Source organism: Fukomys damarensis, unplaced genomic scaffold (genome assembly GCF_012274545.1).
Source record: "Fukomys damarensis isolate Sample0158 unplaced genomic scaffold, DMR_v1.0_HiC HiC_scaffold_4, whole genome shotgun sequence".
Lineage (NCBI taxonomy): Eukaryota > Metazoa > Chordata > Mammalia > Rodentia > Bathyergidae > Fukomys > Fukomys damarensis.
In genome coordinates this window covers 68,442,802-68,449,899 of record NW_022900916.1, presented here as the reverse complement: position 1 = coordinate 68,449,899, position 7,098 = coordinate 68,442,802, and the positions used below count along the sequence as shown (strand labels likewise).

Genomic DNA, 7,098 nt, shown 5'->3' with positions numbered 1-7,098 from the left:
CCTTTCTTGATGGTAGAGGTTGAGAGCCTGGGTTGCTGAACACTCTGAATCCAATTACAAGGAACGAATTCTCTAGGCTGCTGCCATTCCGAAACACAGTGCTAGGGAGCTTTCTTCTCACAGCAAAGTCCCTCGCTTTTGCAATTTTGAGGCTGCAGAGGGTGGAGTCCTGCTGCTTCTTGTGAAGCCCTCAGGACATCTTTTCTATTCTCCTCTACATCCTCAGCAATCAAGATCTCTGCTCTATCTTTGCAGTCCACAGCTTTCCTGGAGCTGCCCTTCTGGCCAAATTCAAAACATTTTAAATAACTCTGCTGGGATCTTTGCTCTTGATTCTCAACATAGTCTATGGCCATACCACCCAGAACATTCCCGATCTTATCTGATTCCCAACGTAGATCTGGCTAAAAGCCCACAACAGCAGCCATGCCACAGCCTCAACATTAGCCTACCTTCAGATTTCTTCTGTGAGATGAATTAGTCCACCACCTTAAGCTCAGTCTCAAGCAAAGTCTCTGGACATGAGCAAAATACAGACAAACTTTCTGCCAAGCCATAACACCATCATCCAGAGTTGAAGACCCAATGCAGTCCTTCCTCCCAAGCCTGATCTTTACTGGCTTTCTGGTCTTTGACTTCTGACCAGAACTTCCCATATAGAACAGCCTAAGGTGTTCCAGATGTACTTTTACAGCCAGCATCTCTGAATCTTTCCTTTCTCACAAGCCTGTTTCAAAAGCTCTGAACCACATGGCCAAGTAATGTCACAGAAACAACACCACTTCTCTGATACCAAATTTCTGTGTTAATTACTTTTCTCTTTATTTTTTTCAATGCCTTCTCATCACTCTTTATTTTTTTATCCTTATTAAATTTATTGGTACATTTTAGGCATACAATACAGTTACAATCATCATTGGGATCTTGTGCCTTTACATGACAGGTCTTGGTTCTTCCTTTATCCCCATATCCCTGACCTCTCTTCACCCCCTCCACCCTTCCCTGTTTACAAAGACATTGTTTCCATGTTTTTCCTTTTTACATATTTTTTCTTTTCCCTTTTTACATTTCCCCTACCCCTCCCACTTGCTCTACTCTTTTAGACCTTTTCTTCCTATTACCCAATATCAATTATACATTTTAATCCTTATTTTACACTTTTCGTTTTTCACACCAGGGAAACCTATGGTCTTTAGAAGGATGCTAGCTACCAAGATCAAAGCCTTCATCACACCAGAGGACAATTGCACCTTGCTGCAGTATAGAGATGACCTCTTTGTGGCAGCCCTACTTTGTGAGGACTGCTATCAAGGAACTGAAGACCTCCTTCATCTACTTTGGAAGGCTGGGTACCAGGTGTCTGAAACAAAGGCACAGATCTGCCCATGAAAGGTCAGACATTTAGGCATCATAGTGACAGAAGAGGAGCACCTAAAAGCAGGCTGTCTGTGCTCTCCAAATCCTAACTACTCAATGCCAGATAAGATAGTTTTGGGAGCCAGTGGGATTTTGTTGTATCTGGATCCCAAATTTCTCACTTATGGCTAAGCTCCTATATGAAGATACCAAAGAGAGGAAAGGAGTCAGTCCCTCCTCTGGGAAACTGACCAAGAAAGAGGATTTGAAAAAATCAGAGGCCCTGACTCAGGCCCCAACCTTAAGACTGCCAGATATAACCAAGCCTTTCTTCCTGTATGTCCATAAACATAAGGGAATGGCTGTAGGAGGCCTAACTCATGCCCTGGTATCCTGGCATTGCCCAGTGGCATACCTAACAAAACAGTTAGACTGTGGGCCTAGGGTGGTCTCTGTGCCTTGGGGAACTTGCTGCCACCACCCTGACGATACAGGAGGCTGACAAGCTAACTTTGAAACAACTGATTATTTAAGTGCCACATTCAGTTATAACCTTAATGGACTAGAAGCGGCACCACTGGTTATCAAATCCAAGGATGATTCAGTGTCAGGAGCTTCTATGAAAAATCCTCATGCAACTGTAGAAATGGTGAATACTCTTAACCCAGCTACTTTGCTCCCAGTTGAACTGGGAGGGCACTGCCCCCACCTTCATGACTGTGTGCAAACCATGGATGATGTATTCTCAGGCCAGGGAGAGCTCACAAATCACCCTCTCAGAGACCCAGATGTTGAATACTTCCCACATGGAAGTAGTTTTATACTAGGAGTCCAATGGGCAGGGTATGCAGTGGTGATGCTGGACCCTGTGATGGAGGCACAGCCTCTGACTACTAGAACCTCAGCCCAGAAAGCAGAGCTGAGAGCCCTGACAAGGGCTCTTTTGCTAACAAAAGACAAAAAAGGCTAATATCTATAATGATTCCAAATAGGCCTTTACTATGTTACATGGCCATGGAGTGGTATGCACAAAGAGAGCTTCTAACTGCTGGGAGGAAAGCAATAAAATACAAAGAAATTTTACAGCTCCCAGATACTGTATGAGCCCCCCAGCAAAAAAAAATAGTTGCTGTTATACACTACAAGGGACACCAACAGAATAAAACACTGGAAGCCAAAAGCAACCAAAAGACAGACAGGAAAGCAAAACAGGCAGCTATGACAGCCCTACAACCTGAAAGAATGGCCCTGGCCATGCCCCTCACCCTAGAGCCTCCTCTCCTGGAGACCCCAAATCACTCTTCAAATGAAAAATCCTGATTGCCAAAAAAAAAAAAAAAAAAAAAAAAAAAAAAAAAAAAAAAAAAAAAAAAAATAAGAAATTATATCAAGAAAGGATAATAGAAATTCTCCAATGGGAGACTGGCCATCCCTGAAATGATGGCCCCTAGGTTTGTTAAGTAATTCTATCAAGAGTCCCACATGGGAAAAATGACCCTAGAGACATTATTAAGCCATCATTTCTATGTGTGTGGCTCACTGCCATTACCTGAGCTGTTTGTGAACAGTGCTTAACATGTGCTCAAAAGTACCCAAGGTAAAGGCCCACTTGACACCCAGCTATTCAAGAAATGGGTTTTACCCCTTATGTGATCTTGTTTACGGACTTCGCTGAACTGCCCCAAGCAGTATATTGGTGCTTGACTGCTCTTTTTCAGGATGGGTTGAAGCTTTCCCCACCCAATCAGAAAAGGCCTAAGAAGTGACAAAGGTACTGTTAAGGGACATCTTTCCAAGATTCAGATTGTTCCTGACCTTGGGGCCAGACAATGGACTGGCACTCACAGCCAGGATAACCCAGGGGCTCACATGAATGTTAAAAATAAAATGAAAACTATACATAGCCTACCAACCACAGAGTTCAGAAAAAGTGGAGTACATGAACCAGACACTCAAACAATTGTTGTAAAATAAGGTGGGATCTGATCCTGTCCATGGTCCTCCTCCAAGTCTGTGAACCCCCAACAAACAAACTGGGTAATCCCCTTATGAGATCTGTCCATCCCTAATCATAGATCAAACCAAGGGTGATCTCTGCAAACTAGGGGAATTGACTGAGAGCTTTGGGAATAGCCATGAAAGACATCCATGGCTTGGTACAGAAGAGAATACCCATAAGGCTGCAGACCCAATAAACCCCTTCAATCCCCAGGACTTTGTTTGGGTCAAGAATTAGAATCCAAGTACCCTAGGACCAATATGAGATGAGACCCATACTGTAGTTTTTTCCATCCCACTACTGTTAAAGTTGCAGGAATTATGCCTTGGATCCACCAAGTTGGCTAAAGCTGGCAGCCCAAGACAAGAGGATCAGCTAACAGAATCCAGATCACCTGAACTGGCTGGCCCTACAGCAAAACTGAGCCACAGCCAGAGCAGCCCTGCTCCAACCAATCAATCTGGAAGCTGACTAAGTCGTTGCACAGCCAAAGCTTGAGGATCAACACAGAGTTACAGTGAGAGCAGAAGTCTCTTTTCCTTTTTGTTATAACTCTCCCTTGCCTTATCCCCTACTTGTCAGAAATATCTAGTTGTCCACAGAGACTTTAATAGACAGACACACCACCACTCAACTAATGGTTCTGAACAAGTACCAACCTCTGCTCCGTAGGGAGCTACCCCCACATAACAGGGTAAAAGAGAGTAATGACAATTCTTTCTATTATAACTTATTTATACAAAACATCAAAGAAAGAAATGAAGCAGAACTTTGAAAAGAAAAAGGAAAAACAAGTTCCCCCAACTTTAGGCAATTTCCCCTTAGACTTCCTCCTCTCTATGGCTGTGTTCTTTGTTCTACTACAAATAAAATTAGTACCTTTGCTCTTCTAAGTAATATTTTATGGCCCCCTTGATTTTATAAGATCCCAATATGCTAAGCTGCAAAAACAGTCACTACTTGATTAACTGCCTTTGTCCTGCTTATGGAAACTACTTGCTCACCTAGCAGTTTCTCACCACTAGGAAGACCAACCTATTTAATCACACATATAAAACCAGAGCTCTTCCTTTTCTTTGTCCTGGACTCAGCCTTTGGGTAAGAATCTGCTGGGCTTGTACACACCTTAATAAACCCTTGTGTTTCGCACATTTGTCTCTGGCCTCTTTAATTCTGCAACACCCTAAGGACTCTAATGAATGAAGTAGACAACATGCAAGGACAGATGAGTAGTGCATGCAAAAATGGAATTCTAAAGGAAGAATCACAAATGCTAGTAATTAGGACCACTAATGGAAACGAAGAATGCCTTTCATGGCTGAGGAAAAAGTCTTCAAGCTTAAGGACACCTCAAAGAAATCTTCAATAAAGAAAAACAAACAGAATATTCAAGAACTGTTGGACAACTGCAAAAACATAAAGATCAGAAGAAGAAAGGAAAAAAAAAGAAATAGTTGAAACACTAATGCCTGAGAATTTCTCCAAAAAGTATCAACCCACAGATTGAAGAAACTCCAAGAATATCAAGCAGAATAAATTTCAAAAGCTATGAAGGAAGGGGAGGGGGAATGGGAAAAAAGAATTAAAATATACTGAATATACTATGATGAATATGATCAATATGTATGGTATATGTACTAATTTTTAAAGATTTTTTTTAAAGCACTGCCTAAACTGTCTGGGAGGAAAGGATAGGCAAAGCTGGTATCAACAGCATGCCCACAGCCAAGCCAGATGTGAGATGAGAGTCTCAGTTACTTGGTTGCATGCAGCTGCTGATTTCTTCTGTGAGACCATCCTCCATGCACCATGGTTCCAGTTGACAAGTTTTCCAGTTATTCCCCAAAATATTTGATGCCTTGGAAAGCTGACACTCTACTGCCATTCTTTTAGCTTAATTAAGCTGACAGTGTAGGGAGTGGGCTGAGTGATCTGTTTTGCTGATTGGAAAGGAATAGCCCTGTCTTTTAGGTGAGCTGCTGGCATCCAAGGAGATTGCTCAGATCTTCAGGCAGTCTGGGTGGGTTTTCTGAATCTTCATTGGTTTTCACTACGGACTCAACTTCACATAATCCTAAAACAGGGTTAGCATCACCTCAGGCAATTCCTCCAAAACACTGTTCAAGATTGCTGTTGTTGAGGCAGGATTGGGTCAGTTACTTCAGTTACCTGCAGCAAACTAAAGCCACACTGGCACATGGACCTTTTGTAAGTCCTACCAACTTAGAGGATTTTATTTTTTCTTGATGTTACTTAGGAGATACTTTTAGTATTAGAAGAATTGACAATGATCTATACTTTTATGTTAAAAATCATGTTACCATATGGGAAAATTGCACTGATGAAATTCAAGGCACATAGATTGCTGACTACACCATATTTTTGTTGACACAGCTGGAGGCTGAACTTAGGAGAGATTTTGCACAGTTAACAAAAGAAAGACTCTTGACAGCCTTTGATGAAATATTGGCAAAACATTTGAATCTGTGCAAAAACAACCAGTTTGCTCTTTTCCTTGCAGAGACTGCTGTGGAATTTCTCTAGGATTTCCTGAACCATCAGATGGGTTCCCCTACACTCAATATTTTAAACCATGGGAAGATCAACTCCGAATTTTCAAAGGAAGAAGTAAGACAATTGCTTGCATTTTTCACTGTCTTGTTTCTTGGATTCTCTGGTGAAGAGCTGTTATCATTTGTTAAGGAGCAAGAAGTAGTAAGGTTATTGATGAGTCTTACAGAAGGCTACTGTTTTCCCTGCCACCTAGAGTTTCTGCTTAAAATGCCGGTACTGAGCTACAAATAAAAATTATCAGTATGTGGCCTCTGATATTTTTGCTAGAAGAACTCTGTCAGGAGGTAGCCAGGTTGGAAGATAATTCCTCAAAAACACCTTCTACTCTTGGATCACAATGATTCTGCATGAGCTCCGTGGTCCCTGACTGGTAATCGGGGTAATCAGCCTTCAAGGATATTTCATGAGGAGTGGCCCTGCTGCCTAGTGTGCCCAGAGACACACACTTCCTCCTACTCTTCCACCCAGAGTCCTCCTCCAAGTGTGGGTTGGTCTTCTGCAGCCTCACTCCCCAGGTCCAGTGTGCATTTGCCAGGTGGGCACCTCCTCTCAGCATAGGCTGCACTCCCAATGGTGGAACCACCTGAGCTTGTGGACCAGTACTAGGCTTCTGTCTCCTTTGTTTTACCTAATTTTATTGCTCATCAATAGAATTGTGTCCATGTTGTCCATGGGAAAAATACTTATGAATATCAGCAATATCTGAAGTTCTTAGCTTTGCAGTAAATCGAGAGCCTTATGGCCTGAACCAGCCCAGAGTAGAACAAATGGGAGAAACCATCAGTCTCACACAGGCAGCTTTGATGAAAATTTGGATGTTTAGTGAGAAGAAAAAAATCTTTGTACATTTATTCAAGAAATCCACAGCAAACTTAAGAAAACAAAGTTTAAAAAAGCTATGCCTAGGCATATTAAATTCAAACCACAGAAACTCATAAAGAAAAAACCTTGACAGAAGCCAAAACTAAAAACACCAAAGCTCTAAAAGTACAAAGAAAAGATTATAGCCACCTCTTCCTCAGCCACTATGCAAGCAAGAAGAATGTGGAGAAATATTCAAGTGTTGAAAGAGGGCCAGGGATTTAGCTCAGTGGTTCTGGCACCTGCCTCACAAGCACAAGGGCCTGAGTTCAATCCCCAGTACCAAAAAAAAAAAAAAAAAAAAAAAA

General features: G+C 42.0%; 1 pseudogene; it reads left to right on the top strand.

The window, feature by feature from the left end:
* Nucleotides 1–5,096: 5,096 nt before the first annotated feature.
* LOC117283363 lies at nucleotides 5,097–6,160 on the top strand (annotated as a pseudogene).
* Nucleotides 6,161–7,098: the final 938 nt, after the last annotated feature.